The sequence below is a fragment of the Tiliqua scincoides genome, chromosome 6, assembly GCF_035046505.1.
Source record: "Tiliqua scincoides isolate rTilSci1 chromosome 6, rTilSci1.hap2, whole genome shotgun sequence".
Classification (NCBI taxonomy): Eukaryota; Metazoa; Chordata; class Lepidosauria; order Squamata; family Scincidae; genus Tiliqua; species Tiliqua scincoides.
Window position 1 is genome coordinate 20541900 of NC_089826.1, and position 17377 is coordinate 20559276.

At 45.0% G+C, this 17377-nt stretch overlaps 1 protein-coding gene across 1 annotated transcript in view; it reads left to right on the forward strand.

The window, feature by feature from the left end:
- Positions 1-3775: 3775 nt before the first annotated feature.
- Positions 3776-17377, forward strand: part of NFKB1 (nuclear factor kappa B subunit 1) — an 87208-nt gene continuing 73606 nt past the window's right edge. Inside the window, exon 1 of the mRNA XM_066631639.1 lies at positions 3776-3959. The gene's annotated coding sequence lies outside the window, so the exon portion shown is untranslated. The remainder of the gene's footprint in view (positions 3960-17377) is intronic.

Consider the following 17377-nt stretch of genomic DNA (forward strand, 5'->3'; position numbering starts at 1 on the left):
TGCTTTGGACTAAGAGGCACTTTTTTTAGTGGATGCTCCGTTCCTCTTTTATTTAGCAGGGGAAGAGTAACTGGCCCTCCTGACCAGCATGTGTTGTAAAGAGGTGACCTGCAGCCTATGCCTCGAGTCTGGACACACTTACAGATACTGCCCGGAATCTGAGTTCAACAAACAATACCCAGAGGTTTTCCGAAGGGACATGGAGAGAGTGGCGGCAGTGAGGATCAAGGATGACCTAATGTGACAGGGACGGGAGGAGAAGGAGGAAGACAGAGAGCCCTCGGGAAGGGAGGAAAGGAGGGAGTCGGCGGCTGGGGGCTCGGGAGGAGCGGACGAAAGAGAGTCGGATGCCCAGAGACAAGAACGGTGGGAATCCGCAAGTAGGAAGAAGAGAGGCGGTATGAGATCTAGAAACGCAGTGCCAAGAAACCCCATCCCAGGCGCCTGTGGGGACCAACAGGTTCCAGGCACTCCAGACGCAAGAGGAGGAAGAGACAGAGGCGATGGAGGGAGAAGAGGGTCGGCATGAAGGATCTGAGGAATGGAGGAAAGAACGCACAAGTGAACAAAAAAAGTCCAGAAAAGGCAAAATGAGAAAGACCATTGCCAATCCCCCAGGGAGACGAGGACCCGGGAGGAAGACCCTAAGCCTCAAAGACCAAGAAATCAGGAAAGAAAGAAGGTGAGAAGGGACTCCCCACCTCCGGAGGATGCAAAACAGAAGATTCTCGTGGACCTGTGGAAGGAGCAGGAGAGTAAATATAAGCACCTGGTTGAAACCAATAAATTCCTAAAGGTGTGGCAGGAGAAACTGAGAAAGAAACCCTCCACCGAAAATATATTTGAGATCAAGAGGCTGGAAACGGGAATAATTTTTAGTACTAATTTTTCATTGGAATTCTGTTATTTTATTATATTGTATATCAATGGCTCAGTTAAAATTAAAAATATTAACATGGAACATGAGGGGTCTGAGACAACAAAAGAGGAGAGAGGAAATTCTTGACGCTGTGAATTTTCTGAGCCACGACCTTGTGATCCTGCAGGAGCTAAATTTTAAGGGTGAAGAGGACAGGAGCAATGCTCAGAGGTTCTGGACATGGGGTCTATCCATTTGGTCCTATAAGACCAAGGGGACAGGAGGAGTGGCTATTCTAGCGCAAAACTGAGATGATCTGCAAATTCAGAGGTTGGTGGAAGTGGTCGCAGGCCAACTGGTCGTCCTCAATTTTAACATCATTGGGATACAGAGGAACGGGAAGGAATATCAGAAGCGCTATAGACTTGGTGCAATCTACGCCCTGATCCAGGCCGGACCTAGGAAAGAACTGTGGGCCAAACTCAAAGATTACGCAATCACCAACAGGTCCCTCATAGTCGCCGGAGACTTCAATAACAGGATGAGAATAGAAGACAGGCGTAATCTGAGAGATATAACAATGGGACGCCCGGCTAAAGATTGTCCTCTGACCCCGGAAGAAAGGAACCTAAACACCTTTTTGCTTAATTTAGATTTAGAAGATATAGCGCTTTTAATTGATAACGGGTTAGATTTTTTTCCTTTAAGTTGCAGGACGATGCAAAAGAGGGCTAAAGAGGGAAATTAAGCAGAAGTGCATTGCGATGTCATCACACGTGTACGGGAAAGAAACCCACGGATGCAAGAAGATCGGAAGAGGTGCAAGAGGCCGACTTGTTCGGGGTAGGGACCTTCTAGATCGGTAGGTGCCCCGCTGCTGATGGAAACAGTAGCCCATTTTGTCCAAGAGTGTATGCCGGTGAAGGAGTTGTGGAGGGGCGTAGCGAGGGCCTTTAGGTGGCCTGAACTGGCCCAACAGGCCTGGGAGACTATCGTCTCAGGGAAGGAGCCAGCGGGAGGTATGAGGGGACCCAAGAGGATGAGTAATGCAGGACAATGGAGGGGAGGAGATGGTAGGTGGGAGGTGCCGTGGTCTACGGCAGGGGTGCCCAAACCCCAGCCTGGGGGCCACTTGCGGCCCTCGGGGGCTCTCAATCCAGCCCTTGGAGAGCCCCCAGTCTCTAATGAGCTTCTGGCCCTCTGGAGACTTGCTGGAGCCCATGCTGGCCCAACGCAACTGCTCTCAGCATGAGGATGACTGTTTGACCTCTCACCTGAGCTGTGGGATGAGGGCTCCCTCCACTACTTGCTGTTTCACATCTGTGATGCAACAGTGGCAGCAAAGGAAAGGCTGGCCTTGCTTTGTGCAAGGCCTTTTATAGGCCTTGAGCTACTACAAGACCTTCATTCATTCATATAAGTTCCATCTCTAATAAATTCATTTATGTAAATTTATACAAATTTTAAATGTAAATTAATTATTTCTTTTTCCTGGCCCCCGACACAGTGTCAGAGAGATAATGTGGCCCTCATGCCAAAATGTTTGGACACCCCTGGTCTACAGTAAGATTGATAAATCTCTATGTCCTTTTTGCAGTGGGCATCCAAAGAAATAAAGGAGAAAAGTCCACCAACACGCAGGGATGGGTCCACTTTGTGGTCTCCAGAGTATACGGTGTTGCAGCTTACGAAAGGGTACCAGTAGAGACAGGTGGAAAAAATGGTGGGAGTGGTTAGATGGGGTGAACCCACCTAGAACGTGATTATCTGTGTTCTAGTTAAACAGTTGATGTAATGTGACTGTAGCTGAAAAAGTAAAATGTGATTTGTATTACAAATCCTTTGTATTATTTATTGTAGTATGAAACTTTTAAAATAAAAATCTATATTCCCCACCCCTACCCCAAAATCTATATTTCCCAGCAGTGTCTTTTCTAGTGGCAGTCTGTTGGTCCTCTTTTGCATCTTTTTAGATTGTGAGCCCTTTTGGGACAGGGAGACATTAGATATTTGATTTTTCACTGTAAACCGCTTTGTGATCATTTAGTTGAAAAGCAGTATATAAAGACTGTTAATAATAAGTTGAATGCTTCCGATTCATAAGATTGTTTCCAATTTCATAAGATCTGATTTTAAAGCAGGAAAAAAATTTCTTTTCCGATTGCTGTCATGGGAGGAGGGCTCCAAACTTTTTCTTTTTTTCCCAAGGTGCCAGAGCTCAGGTCTGTCTGGGCAAACAACTCTCTGCCTGGAAGGAAAGTGGGCAACCAAGACTTGTGCAGTGAAGGGCACCCTGGACTGACAGTATTTTCTCATTTCTTTGAAGAAGAAGAGGGGAAGGGGAAAGGCGGGGCTCGCAGGCCAGCTGACCTGCAGGAGATTTCTCCGCCTCCCCCCTTTGCAGGTATATAAGGCCAAGTGCAGCACAGCACAAGTCTCGAACCACACATTTCCTTCCTGGCATGGGCTTACTCTCCACATGTTCCGCTGATTCCAGTCCTCCTGGGTACACTGACATGGGAATAAGGCTACAATCCTATCCACACGTGCCTGGGAGTAAGCCCCATTGATTATAATGGGACTTACTTCTGAGTAGCAAGCCTAGGATTGGGCTCTCACAGCCCAGTCAGTCCCTCCTGGGAGGAAGCCCCTCTGACTCTAAGGGGACTTGCTTCCGAGTAGACAGGCTCAGGCTTGGGCTCTGGCAACGCCCCGGGTGCGCCCCTGCCGGCGGTGCCGCCCCCGCCGCCCTGCCTTCCCGCTTCCTTCCCTCCCCGCGGCGGGTGTTTCTTTCTCGCTCTCGCAACGTCAGTGGGAATTTCCAGCTAGGAAGTGAGAGGGAGGCCGAGCCGCGGGGGGCGGGAGCGGAGCGTGCAGGCTGCCGCCCAGCCTCGACAGTGACAGGCGCCAGGGGCGTCCTCCGCTCTCCTCCGGAGCCGGCGAGGAGCCCAGCCGCGGCCACCAGCCTCTTCGGACCGCGCGGGGGACATGGCGCTCCCTTGAGCGGGCGTCCTCTGCGCCTCGCAGCCCTCCCTCCGCCAGGCGTGTGCGCTCCCGGGCGAGCAAGAAGAAGAGGAGCGGAGCGGAGCCCCCTTCGGAGGTGAGCCCGGTCCGTGCGCGTCCACTCCGAAGGCAGTTCCACTGCGTGCGCCTCCCTCGCCCTGGGCAGCCGGCGCGCTCCTGCCCTTGCACGCGCCGGTGTTTCTGCTGCGGGTCCTGGAGCGCTGCGAAGGAGGGCAGCGTCTTGGCGCGTTGCACGGCACGGGTTCGGGGGGTGCGAAGCGGCCCCTGCGCCCGGGATGGCTCCCAAGGGGAGGGAGGCTCCCTGCCCAGCTGAGGACGGGCTCCTCCGTCGGCCAGCCACGAACTTCAGCTCCAGTGAACCTGCTGGGCTTGGAAGCGCCACCGGCCGCGCCTCCCTCCTGTAGCTTCTGCACCGTCGCCCCCAGGAGCCGGTGGAAGCGCCCGCAAGGCGTGGAGCCGCGGAGACCGCGAAGGGGGCGCTTGGGGGCCCAGTGCGGGTGGAGGAGGACCGGCTTCTGCGTTGGCTCTTTCAGCGCCCGCTCTGCGTCGCGCTGGTGTGGAAGCAGCTCTTTCGACTTCCTCATTCCCGGACTGCAGCTCGCCAGGCGGTCCTGCTGGAGAAGACAGTGCTGGGGCTTGGGGAGAGGTGCCCAGGCAAGGTGTTCGGGGCTGGGGATCTGTGGAGACAAGATGCCCCCCGCCCCAGCTCCTGTGGTTTCTAACAGTGGTGTGAAAGGCTGATGTTCCACTGGTGAAACCTCCCCGCAATCACTTCCTCTCTTTCCCAGAAACAGTTTCAACCACTGTGTTGGGTTGCGATTGCAGGACCCTGCTTGGGGGGGGGGGGAATTGCAGCAGTGCCCCAGTGAGGAGTCCCTTCATCCTTTTGCCTTGGAGGGCAGAACGGAACAGACCCCTGCCTTCCCGAGGGGGAGAGGAAAGGCTGTTTAAACCTGAGAGGGGTTACCGTCTTGTTGTAAACAGTCATACAGTGTTTGGATGGGTCAGATGCTATTGAAGTGGGACGGTTAACGTTTGGACAAGGTTTAGTTGTGTTTCTTCTCGGCACCAAAGTGCATTGGAAACAGGTGAATTAATCCTGCAGTCCATAAATGTGCCCATGGCAGCTTTCATGTTTTCCAGTGCTGGCTACTGGGCTACAAGTCATTTGGGGGCAGGATCTGTCAGTCAAAAACGGTGGTTTCTAGAGGTATATGAGCTCTGGGCTCATAGCTCAGTGGTAAAGTACATGTGGTCGCAGGTATCCTTGGAACCTCCAAATGGGAAAGGCCCCACTCTGCCTAAGAGTGGAGAACGATTGCCTGTCTAAGTAGACAGATGGACTGTTGATCTGACTAATTATGTGGTCACTTCATTAACATGCTCTTTTAAGAAATTAGTTGCTGAATGGGAAGGGGAGTAGAGCTCACCAATATGCCCACCTCTTTCAGGAAACAAAGTTCAACCCCACATCAAGTAGTAATTCAGAATTCATCAAGTAGTCATGAAGAAGATAAATTTTTTGAGTATGAGCATAGTATGTTTCTGTATCTAGGACTAAGGGAGAGAAATGTCATACCCACGGGTATGATGCTCAGGTACATTTGAGCTCCAGCTCATCTCATGTTAGGAATTAAGCAAGCACTAGTGGGAAGGGATGCCTGCTATTTGCACATGGTTGGGAGGTCTGTGATTGGCAAAACACCCAAGGCAACATTTCTGAAAAATTGTCATAGATGGTGTTTCTAAAAGTCAGAATGTAAGTAATGGAATGCATTACTGTACTTTCTATAAAACAAAGACATGTGAGCTATACAGAGCAATTTTGGTCTGCTTTAGTTTTATAATTTTAGTGCAGATTATTATAGCTTGAACCATTCATATGCTGTATAAAATGGAAAAAAATTCATATTCTGGGCAAATTTTTAAAAAGCAATATGAAACAAGTGCAGCAGGACATATTTATTCCATATTGACTCTTACAAGATGTCCAGATGTTTTGCTAAGACCCATTAACCCATTTCTGCCGAGCCCACAGGTGTATACCTTTCATCCCTGTTGCATATATGCAACATTGGGCAGAAATGACTTAAATTGTGAGAGCCTTGTGGGTAGATTGCCAGACAGTCTGCAGTAGAAGCTGTGACAATGCAATAACATTTTTAAATTTTTATTTATGTATCTTTCACATTTTTATACCACCAACTCTAGAACCACTATACCATCCTGCCTCAAAAATCACATTTGGATACTTGTGAGGTGAGGTATAGGAAAGGCCACCACTATGCTCATATATTGCATTTATGCAAAATAAAGTCTTCTGAAAAACTGCTCTTTCAGATGTTATTCAGCAACTCATAGGGCTGAACAGCTGATTGCCAACTTATATTGTTATTTTAAAAACGAAGAGCTGTCTCTCCTAAATAACAAGCTGTCTCTTGTTATTTTAAAAACGAAGAGCGGTGAATGTCTCTCCTTAGTAAAATGATTTGAAATTGCATCACCCTTGAAAGTATTACTCTACATGTGGGGCATATTTATGAATTTAAACTGCAGTATAATATTTGTACCCTCCCTCTCCTTCGAAAATATTTTGCTTTTAGCTTTATGCCTAATAAAGGTTGACTTGACTTGACTTTTAGCAACAGGTTGATTTTCTTATGTATGGAGACATATGATTCCAGTTTTCTTCTTTTTCCTTCTCCTCTTAGATAATACGTTATCATTATTCAGAGTACTTATATACCACATATATATTTATATACCACTTTTCAAGGGTAAAAAGTACCTCTGATACTCGAGTATAAGCTGATCTCATATAAGCTGAGGGCAGATTTTGAACACAAAAAATCATGGAATTTTTATGACCCTCAGATAAGTTGGGGGGGTACATTTAGGGAGGTGTCTGACTATAGTTCTGTCTTATTTTACCCAAGACCAGTTCCTGAAAAATAAACTACCAATAATCGTTACCTAAGAACTGTACATTTTTGCATGCTTGTTTGAGAAAAACAATATTACAGAGCTTCTTAAATCGATTCCCCAGGTTTTCTTTCTTTTTTCTTTTCTTCAATGGAATTTAAAAACAAGATAAATATTGAAACAATATGAAAACCACCTGGTTACCTATAAACCCTAGTCAAACCTTTTGACTGGAAATTCTTTTGTGTGCTATGAAGCCCACATGACATAAAGAGAAAAGGCCCAGTACCTTTATTGTACAGTCAGCAGTGGTCTCAACAGTCTGACAAGCCATAGGTCTCGCACATCTGTGAGAAATGTACACACTAAGAATCTCTTAATATAGTACTGCCAATGTGAAGTTCTTTCGCCGCACTATATTATTTTAGTCTACTAGAAAGTATGTGGTTTTTTTCCCCCTTTTTTCTTCTATTCAAGGCATAGATAGCATGATTAAACTACATCTATCCAATGGCAGTTGAGAGACCACAACTTTTCGATATTGCAGTCCTTGCCTAGGGAACTCCTGCTATGGAGACTTTGGCTGGAATTTAAAATTATGAGAGATGTGTGTTTCCAAAAACAGCAGCTTTTTATACAGCCCTCAGGCTTTCAGCTGCTGAGTAGTGTTGAGGTGTTACTGCTGAAAGGGCACACAACCCTGACCCCTGAGTGACCTCGCATATAAGGAGGTGGAGGCAAGGAGGTGATTTACATTCGATTTATTGGCAGAAATTTCTCACCTTATAGGCAAGTATCTACAGCAGGGGTGCTCAATAGGTGGATCGTGATCTACCGGTAGATCGCGAGGCAAAATGAGTAGATCACGGAGTGCCGACCCCCCCCTTCAGGTGCCTCTGGGAGGAAACACCTGGAGTAAGGCCCATTGTACTCAATGGGGCTTACTTCCAGGTAAGTGTGGCTAGGATTGCAGCCTCACAGCCTAATCCTAGGCATGTCTACTCAGGATTAAGTCCTGTTATACTCAGTGGGGCTCAAGGTACACCAACATACATTGTACACATAAATGTTATATGTTATGATGGCGCGAACATTGTAAAAAAAACTCTGGTAGGTCTCTGGGCCTTGCTGGGTTTCAAAGTAGCTCTCGAGCCAAAAAAGTGTGAGCACCCCTGATCTACAGTATGTAAATTTTCATAACTGCAAAATTAGAAGGCAAAGGTGATTTAATTTGCTTTTCGGTACAGATGCGTCAACTTGCATTTGCAATGTTTTGCAGTTTTAGAATTTTCCAGTTTGTTCACTGTTTGCTTTAGCATGCAATATGTAGCTTCTTCAGACATGTTTTAAATACTAACCTTATCATGAAATATATAGCTTCTTCAGACATATTTGCTTGGAATTGTACCGTTTAGGGCTGTAGAGACAAACACAGAATGTGGGAAAAGATTTAGTTAGATGAGAGAAATCCAGAACATTATAGTGTTCCAGTCATGGGGAGAAAATCCTCCCCACCCATCTACAGCTGACAAACATTGTGCCTGAATACCACCTTACCACCTTCCATGAAGTTGTCTCAGGTGGTCCTGCTGTGGGTGCTGTTACCTTTTGATATTTGGTTGGTGGCAACAAGGCCTTCTCTGTAATGGCTCCTGGTTATTTTTGGAATGCTGCCCGTTTAGTTAATAATGACCCCCTTTTTGCTGACCTTCCATAAGGGTCCTAAGGCTTTCTTGTTCCCCTACTGCAGCAATTTTCAACCAGTGTGCTGTGGCACACTGGTGTGCCACGAATGGTCTGCAGGTGTGCCATGGGCATTTGGGCGAGGGTCATTTATTATTAAGGCCATTGATGTGAGCCCCCCACCAGCAGCATGGTGTGCCTTGTTAGTTGTCAAAAAGCTGATGGTGTGCCTTGACAATTTTAGCACCTTGTCACTGTGACCTGAGATGAAAAAGGTTAAAAATAGCTGCCCTATTGGTTTGGTATGGTGTTTTATTTGTTGCTGCTGTGGTTTTCTTTATTGAATTAGTTATCAATTTATTTGTTTTATTGTTGCATTATCTTGGTGTTATGAGCTCTCTTGGGATCCTGTAAAGATGGAAAGGCGAGAGTGGGAGTGGGGGGAAGTGGGGAGGAGGTGTTCCAGGATGGGGAGAGGGTGGGAAGGAAGCGTGTCGGGGAAGGGAGCGGGGCAGGAGGGAGGCAGGACCAGAGGAGCTCTACTCCTCCTCAACCAGAGCCTCCATGTTGGGCCACTGGTCCGACATGGAGGCTCTTGATTCTTGATTGGGCTCTTGGCAGCCCAAGGACTGCCACAGAATCGAGCAGTCCCATTGCAGGACTACTTTCCCTTATCCGGGGGAAGGTGACGAAAGGCCCCGAGGAGCCGGCAGCGGTTGCCGTGTTGTGTGTAGGATGCTGCGGCAGCGGTTTCAGTGCTGTTTCAGCACCGCGGCAGTCCTGTCGCAACGGGCAGCTCAGGATTGGGCTGTTAAACCAAATGCAATGGTTGTCTTCGTTGGGGGGTGCGAGGGTATGCCTGATGCAGGGGAATGGCAGCAAGATGCAAGTATCTTGTGATCAGGTGTGCTCCCTGAGGCATCTGGTGGGCCACTGTGAGATACAGGAACCTGGACTAGATGGGCCCTGGGCCTGATCCAGCAGGACTCTTCTTATGTTCACTGTACCCAACAGTTGGGTGGTGTTGAGATGGTGTACATATATATATCAATTTTTCACAATGGAAACAACCCTTTTTACTTTAATTTGCATTTGGTTGATTTTCTGGCATGCCTTTTGGTTGTTTTACTAGATATTTTAAATGTACTTATGTGTGACTTTGTTGCTTGTTTTTATTTGTAAGTGAACCCTCTGAAAAGGCAGTCTAGAAATGTTTTAAATGAACAAAATAATTACAACAGGCCTTTTAAATAGGAGGATTGAGTTCTTGCTTTTAACATAGTAACATCAAACGTTGGTCAACTGAGGCACCATCCATGGAATGCCCATGTTAGAATCTTCATTCTCTTTTTGCAACTTTAGCCTAAGTAAATTGGTATTTCCAACCAATGAAAGACTGAGCTGTGAGGCTAGTTTTGGTCTTCTCGCCACCATCCTAGTGAACACTTACCTTCTTTAGTTATGGCCTCCTCAAATATATATTGTCCTTGTCCTCCTTGCTTGGTGACTAGCACTGGTATTATCGTCTCAACCAGCCTCATCTCTCATATCAGATTGGTATTGACTTGCTTCATGAGTCTTCTGCACAAAACCAGGTTCATTTTTTCTCCTTATCCATGAGAGCTGGTGTCATGTAGTGGTGAAGAGTGTGGTTTCTGAGTTAGGATTCTTCCAGCGCCACTCTTACCCCAGCCACAAATTTACCACATAGACTTAGGAAGGCTACTGTTCTTTCAGCCTCTCACCTGTGATATGGGAATAATAATGCTGGCCAGACTTGGGCTCCAATCCTAAACTCTCCCAGTACCGAAGCTGAGCTGGCACCTGGACAGTAGGGAGTGCTGGTGCTGGGCCAACCCTAGTCAAGCGCTGGATGCAGTGCCGGCAGGAGGAGGATGCACTACCACTGGGGGTAAGTGGGTCCACCAGGTAGTGGTGAGGCCTCTGAGGGGCAGGGGAGGGTGGAACAAGGGTAGGCAGGGGGAAGAACTGGGGCGGGAGGGGGTGGGACCGGCGGAGCAGCTCTGCTGGATCCTGAACTCCGTGTTGGGCTGGAAGTCTCAACATGGAGGCTCTCGCGTCTGTGCCGGCAAAATAGCTGGCACAGATGTGAGGAGACCCATTGCTGGGGCCTTCCTCAGGGTCTTCCTCATAGGAGACCCATTGCCAGGGCCTTCCCCAAGGAGACTCCTGGCAGCTTCCTGGCGCCCACTGGATACAGCGGTAGCTGCTTTGGCACTGCATAGGAAGCAGAGGACTGGGCTGTTACAAAGCTATAAAGTGGATAGATATAAACTATCTGTGAAGTGTTTGAACAGTTGAATTGTGTTATAATGAAAACATTATTTAGTTGCATTATCAAGGCTGACTGTGATATATCAGCTGATAAGTAATTAATTACTGGAGAAATTTATCAACAGAATCAGTTATTAGTTCTACATCAAAGTACTTTTACCACTCTAAAGGCAATATTTTGCAAGAGTCTTGCAGCAACTGTGGTTATATTCCTCTTACTTCACAAAAGCACTACAAAACTGTTGAGTGAAATTTGTTTTCCTTAAATAGGGTGATAAGGAGTGTATTGACTGTGGTTTATATATAAAACTGGATGTTGTGCCTTCATTTTTGCATACATTTTAAAGTTTGATCCATTTTTAATTTATTGAATGCAACTCCATGATTGGCAGTAGCTATACAACTGTGTGACTCTGTCAGCACAATTTACAAAATGTAGTGAAGTACAAAGGGAGCACCTAGGAAGAAAAAACTTGAGTGAATGGTTTGATTAAGAAATGTATTTTGAAAGTTTTCTCAATTTTCTTTTTTTTTCTCCAGAAAACTGTTAGCATTTCTTTTTCTTTTTTTATAGGAGACTGTGTTCCTGATTTTACAGTTCGTAAATAAGAGTTCTCAGAAGTCAAGTTCCTCTTTGTGTGTGTGGTGGTGTTCACTTCCTTTGTCAGTGTCTTTGAAAATCAAGAAATGTTTGTAATATCAACTTCAGTGATAGTGCTTAAGTTTTCAGAGTAGGATTATTAAGACTTATTGAGTATCCAAAACTCTTGAAACTTTAGATAGAATCTTTTTGTTTTGCTATGTTAGAAGCATAAACATCTGAACATTTAATTACTTCCTAGATTTGTTTGCATTCTGATGTTTAGAGCAATCTCCAGAGAATTTGATGGAATTTCTTATTTTACTTACCTTTGGTATGAAATAAAAATACATTGATGTCATCTTTTTCTATTGCTGCACCAGTGGTTGTACCCAAAGAAAGTTAGTCATGATTAAGTCCCAATAAAATAAATGGGATATAGGTTAGTTACACAACTGAGGGTGCAATCCTAACCAACTTTCCAGCACTGGCATAGCTGTGCCAGTGGGGCATGTGCTGCATCCTACAGTTGGGGGACAGTCATGGAGGCCTCCTCAAGGTAAGGGAATGTTTGTTCCCTTACCTTGGAGTTGCATTGCCCTTATATCAGTGCTGGAAAATTGGTTAGGATTGCAGTCTAAGGCTACAGTCTATGCATACTTTCCTGGGAGTAAGCCTCATTGACTATAATGGAACTTCTGAGTACCCAGGCATGGATTGGGCTTTCAGGCTGCAATCCTATTTACACCATTGAACAGAATGGAACTAACTTCTAAGTAAACATGCATAGGCTTTCACTATAGCTTGTCTTACTGATTTCATTGATGCTTAATCATGATTACTGTTCCTTTGTATTATAATCACTCCAAGTGATTATAATAGTGTGTAACTGACACTTGTGTCAACACATCATCACACAGTATGTGCCATAGACAGATATGGCGACTTCGCTGGTGCTGTTTGTGTCACTCACTCCTTTACGATAATATTGTAGTGATGTTAATGAATTGGTTTTTGAGGTGAGGAGGCTCTCATTTGATAGGGCTTCTTCCACCCGTTGCTTGTGTGTTACTATATGTTCAGGAAACGTACACACCCCTCAAATAGCTCTTTCAGAAAACCAGTTCTCATCAGGCATGCATCAAAAAATGTTCCCAAGTGATATTTTTGTACAAAACAAGTATTTCGCTGAGTGTATTCCATAGTCTGTGATTGAACCATGGAAGTGCAAAAATTGCACCTGTGTAAAAAAAATGTCAGCACCCACCATATATTACCTGAAAACAATGTTCTGATGCTTAAAAACTGCAAAGTTATGTGTGAGCAGTGGTTAGATAAATCTGAAAAGCTGAATTGACCTAAGTGAGTGGAGCTGAGCAAGATTAGGCCTGGACTTCAGGACTCTTCACAAATTTGTACATATATGTATTTATTCTTAGTTTAAAACAAAAGTCTGCTTGGGTGAGCAGCAGCAGAGACATCTTTGCAAGCATCTTTTACTAAGTGGTATAAAATCATGTTTTCAAATGATGAAGAACCATTTTTCAAAACTTTTCAGGAATACTAACAATCTGTGTAGCTGAGTTTTCCTTTATTTTTGTGGTGTTTTTCTTACAGTTGCTTTTGATCCTCTGGTGGTGATCAAAGTAGTACTTCCAGTAATGCTCCAATAATACTTCCCCATGATAAACATCCTTCTTTCTGATGACTAACAGAGAATAGCAGCCCAATCCACTGCCTCAACAGTACTGCTTGCATGTGCCACATGCTCGCAGCTGTCACAAGTGTGCTGTAATGCACGCCGCAGTGGCCAGTCTAAGATTGCAGTCTAAGGCTACAGTCTGTGCATTCTTTCCTGGGAGTAAGCCCCATTGACTATAATGGGACTTCTGAGTACCCAGGCATGGATTGGACTTTCAGGCTGCAATCCTATTTACACCATTGAACAGAATGGAACTAACTTCTAAGTAAATATGCATAGGATTTCACTATAGCTTGTCTACTATAGCTTCACTATAGCTTTGGCTCACGCCACTCAGTGCTGGGTCTCTGTGCTGATGGCAGGAGCACCTTGGATGTGGATGCGGATGGTCAGCTCCCCACTGGGCAGCAGAATGGGAGGCGGATTGGGCTTGGGAGAGAGGCAGGGATGGTGGCAGAGGCTGCCACTAGACTCTGTCCCCCTTCCCAAGCCTTGCAGTTCAACACAATTCTCCTCGGTTTTGTACCACCCAGTGAGCACATATCCGAGTAGACCCATTGGGGTTGCGGGGGTGCTACATGAGTAAGGGAACCAATGTCCCCTTACCCCAAGGAGAGCTTTGGTTGCTTCTCCTGCCTCACAGGATACAGCAGCTGCCATTTCAGTGCTGCTGTACTGTGGGGCTGGTGAGCAGTGTGGGATCGGGCCCTAAATTTTGCAAATTAGTGGATATACAGTTGTGCCTTTTTTGGGGAAGGTGCTTGAGCTCCTAGAGCTGACCACCTAAAGGAATTCCTGGATGAGACTGTATCTTGACCCATTTCGTTCCGGCTTCTGACCTGATTTGAGACTGAAATTACTTTGATCTCTTAGGTGGATTACCTTTTCCAGGAGCTAAATAGGAGACATGCGTCCCTGTTTTGTCTGCTGAACCTGTCAGCAGCTTTCACTACCATTGACCCTGGAATCTTCTGGAACAGTTTGAAGGAATGGGATTGTGGAGCTGACTTTCAGCTGTCTCTACTCCCTCCTGCAGGATAGATTACAGAAGGTGGTGCTGGGGGACTCCTTTTCAATCTTTTGCTCTGTGGAGTCCTTCAGGGTTAATTTTGTCCTCCATGCTTTTTAACAGCTAAGTGAAACTATTGCTTAGGTCATCCAAAGATCTAGAGTTGGGTGCCATCAATATGCAGATGACAGACAGCTCTAACTTTATTTTCCATTGTCTGGGAAGATTATCCTTCTTCAGCTAGGGAAACAGTGCATGTCCTCAGCTGGTATCTGGAATCAGGAATAGTGTTGATGGAGGTGAATAATCTGAAATTAAATTCGGGCAAGGTGGGTGCTGTTTGTTAGGAGAGCTTCTGGGCCAGTAGTGCAGTGTATGCTTGTAATGTATAGGCTCGTATTTCCCTTTAAAAGACAGTTTTTTGACTTGAGAGTTTTCCTGAATCCAGCATTGCTCCTGAGTGTCAACAAGGTGGTCAGGGAGCCTTTGCCCAACTTTACCTGGTGCACGCAATCCTGGGTAATTTGGATTTGTCATCAATTAATAGATCTTTGTAGACAGGTAGATTGGTTTACTTTGCTGTGGTTTATGAAACCACTGGCTTGGAAACTTCAGTTGGTTTAAAATGCAGCAGGCATGTTGCTTTTGGGAGCCAGTGAAATCAGCATGTCACATCCTGCTGTATTATCTGCAGTAGCCACTAATCCGTTTTCAGGCACAAAGGACCATCTCTCCTTTCAGGAAGGTTCCCATTCCTTGAAGGCATTTGGAGAGACTCTTCTGCACAAGCTGTCATTTGTGAATGTACTACTGGGAGCAATGCGATCCTGGAGATTGCGCCGCTGCCTCCTCCCTGCCTCCAGGCTGCCCCCACCCCTTAAGGGGGAAGAGGTAAGAGCCCACAGGCTGGGGCGTCGCGACGCCCCAGTTTGAAAAACCCTGCTTTAATCAATTGAAAGTTCTAGCTGTGATCTTGAACACATCTATTTGAAAAGTGGTTCCATTCTTCAAAATAAATATGGAACAGGAGTGATATCATGCATATTGATAACAAACCAATCTGTAGTTTCTCAGATAATACATTTTACTGTCTTCCCAGTAGAGTTTTTAGAGGCATTATAATAACATTCTAATTTGCATCAACCAGTATCAATAATAATGATGTATTCTTCAATTATATGTTTCAAATCACATTTAATATTGAAACTAAGTTATTTTGTTAATAGTTATGACTGGAAAATCTATTTATTGCCATGCTTTTTCTCTGAGTCACATGTTAAAAATGTAAAATGTATTTTCTTCACATTATTTCTGCTTAATAGAAACTAAGGAGGCTATGAAATGATCACAGTTTCTCCAGCAAAGTAAAATGTTTCATAGTTCATTGGTAAATCTGAATTGCAAAAGAATTCTGTACCTATTTTAAAATGTTTCTCTGCTTAGAAAATTGGTAATACAGTTAATAGCATGCATGGAAAATCCTCAGTTTTAGGAAGAACCGAGAGATTTTATTGATGATGTGCATGTAGATGCTGCTTACAAATTTGTATTGTGAATTCCTCAGTAACAAGGAATTTTGCTGAAAAAGGAATGCAACTAATATCTAACAATTAAAAGATTTTACTTGAGATGTGTGACCATCTTAGGGCCCAATCCTATCCAGCTTTCCAGCTCCGGTGTAGGCATAATGCAGCCCCTTGTTCCCATACCTTAAGAGGGCCCCAGTGACTGTCTCTCCACCACAAGATGCAGCACAGACCCCACTGGCTCAACTGCACCAGCACTGGAAAATTGGATAGGATTGGGCCCTTAGTCTTCTAACTGCACAAATGTAGAAGGAAGCTTTTAAAACAATGAAACTTTGTAGTGGTGATTGTACAACCAACACAGCTTTGCTTACCTTCATAGTGTGATCAGCAGTCCATCCACGTTTTTCTTTTCCTTAGTCCAGTGGTTCCCAAACTGAGCTGTGGCTCCCTGATGAGCCATGGAAATCAGCCAGGGGAGCCACAGAATCCTAATGAAAACCCTGCTGCCCTATGCAATGTATAGGATTATAGTCCTAATGGGGAGCTGTGGCCAATGTCCCAAAAGGTCAAGGGAGCCACCAGTTGAAAAGTTTGAGAACTACTGCCTTAATGGATTGTCTCTTAGTGCTTAGTTGGCATTTTGTTATTTGCTTTGATATGCAGATGCATATGATAGAAATGTAGACTTGACGGAAAGTATGGCTAGTCTTATGAATTAATTTAAAGTCTATTTATGGACATGCATATCATGTTATACGTGGTATAAGAAATTTGGAGCTTGACTTCTTGAAGTCTACTTTATTTATAAGTACTGTACAACTGTTTACTTCAGTTGTAAGATGCTATATGTCATAAGCTCCAACTTTTCCTATTTATCAGGGACATATCTGTTTTCTAGTAAGTTTTTCACCAGGAAAACGATCTCCCTATTTTAGGTTTTTGAGAATTTGTGGTACTTTTAAAAAATATTCATATGTACATATGTATTAAGAGTTCTTCTTCTGGGTTTCTAGATGCTAAACATCTGATTGGGGGTTAGATGCATCTGGACTAGTGCACATTCTTGTAATTGCAAGCATTTGAATGCAAAATGTCAGCATGCTGCTTCCCATTCCTCACATAATACAGATAGTTAATGTTGCTGAACATATCTGAATTGCAGCCATTCTATTATCAGATTCATCTGAGACTAAAGTTTCTGTCACTTATTTTTAAGCTCTGAAGTTTTGTTGTTTCTGAAAGAAGCTGATCTGGTCAGTCTAGTAACACAGTTTAGTATTGGAATCTAGTGCAGGGGAGGCTATTGCAAGCAGTGGCGTAGCTAACCAGGGGTGGGGGCGGTCTGTTCTGGATACCACTCTTGGGGGGTGACACCTCAAATGCCCCAACATCACTAACATCACAGAGATTAGGAGAAACCCCATCGTGCTATATACTGTTGGATGAGGAATTTGCAGTGGAATGCAGTGCAAAATACTGGATTGAAAAATCTCCTTTCCATCAAAAGTTATGGCCAAAAAACCAGAACAACAAAAATGCATGGAGCCCTAAGGAAAGTGAAACCGAGCCATATCGCGTTTGCGCGCAAGTAGGTGGACTTGCCTTAGTCCGTCGGAAACGGCAGGTGGAGAGGAATCCAACGACACCAGAATGGTTCCAATCCAATGGATGCAGCCCCCCCAAAATACCCAAGAAGGAAGTCCCTCCCTCCAAGCAGACGAATGTATTCAGCCCTATGGAAAATGAAAGTAAGCCACATGGTCGTGTTCACTCA